At 32.4% G+C, this 1,174-nt stretch overlaps 1 non-coding gene across 1 annotated transcript; it reads right to left on the reverse strand.

Annotated features, from left to right (window-relative positions):
- Nucleotides 1–840: 840 nt before the first annotated feature.
- On the reverse strand, nt 841–946 carry LOC123571443 (U6 spliceosomal RNA). Its single transcript, XR_006695607.2, has one exon. It is a non-coding gene; the product is annotated as a U6 spliceosomal RNA (small nuclear RNA).
- Nucleotides 947–1,174: the final 228 nt, after the last annotated feature.

Consider the following 1,174-nt stretch of genomic DNA (forward strand, 5'->3'; position numbering starts at 1 on the left):
TATGAATGCCTGTCTCTTTCCTGGATCTACTAATATTTGTTTTATTAACCTGTGTTCTCTGGTGTTGGGTGTGTATATGTTTAGAATAATTAAATCTTCTTGTTTAATTGAACCCTTTAGCATTATATAATGCCCTTCTTTGTCTTTTTTTATTTTACTATTGTTTTAAAGTCTATTTTATCTCATACAAGAATATCAATCCCTGCTTCCTTTTTGTTTTTCATTTGTGTGATATATCTTTTTCTACTCCTTTATTATGAGTTTGTGGATGTCATTACACGTTTGGTGGGTTTTTGAAGGCAGCAGATGGTTGGGTCATCTTTAAATCCAATTTGCCAATCTATAGCTTTTAAGTGGAGTATTTAGGCCATTTATGTTAAAAGTTAATATTGATATGTGAGGTTTCGTTCCTGTCATAATGTTTCTGACTAGGTACAGTGTAGTCTCAATTGTGTAACTGCTTTAGAGGACCTGTGGATTTTGTCTGTAAGTGTGCTTTCATGGTAGCAAGTATTGTCTTTTTTTTTCCACGTTTAAAACTCCTTTGAGCATTTCTTACGTGATTGGTCTGGTGATGATGAATTCCCTTAGCATGTGCTTATCTGGGAAATTTTAAATTTCTTCCTTATGAAGCTTAGTTTGGCAAGATATGCAATTCTTGGTTGACATTTATTTTTCTTAAGAAGTCTAAAAATAGGCCCCCAGTCTCATCTGGCTTGTAAAGTTTCTCCTGGGAAGTCTGCTTTTAACTCTGTTTCCATTTCCTTTATAGAGAATTAGATCCTTTTCTCTAGCTGTTTTTAAGATTTTTTTTTTTCCTTAGCACAGACCTTAGATAGTACAAATATGGAATTCTTCATAAATTTGCATGTCATCTTTGCCAGGGGGCATTCTAATCTTCTCTGTATTTTTCTGATTTTTGTATATGGGCTTCTGAAATGAGCACCTCTTATTTATTCTTATCAGAAACTTGAATATGTCATAACACAGATGTATTTGCTGTACCCTAATAATTAACTTTTAATTGTATTGATAAATACGTGTAACTTTGGTTCATACAGATGTGTTTGTTTAGTTTGGTCAACTTATTGACCAATGGAAAGCATGATGTTCAGATATTGTTACAGTTGTAATGTCAATTTAGACATGATACAAAAAATTCACGATTAATAAT

Source organism: Macaca fascicularis, chromosome X (assembly GCF_037993035.2).
Source record: "Macaca fascicularis isolate 582-1 chromosome X, T2T-MFA8v1.1".
Taxonomy (NCBI): domain Eukaryota; kingdom Metazoa; phylum Chordata; class Mammalia; order Primates; family Cercopithecidae; genus Macaca; species Macaca fascicularis.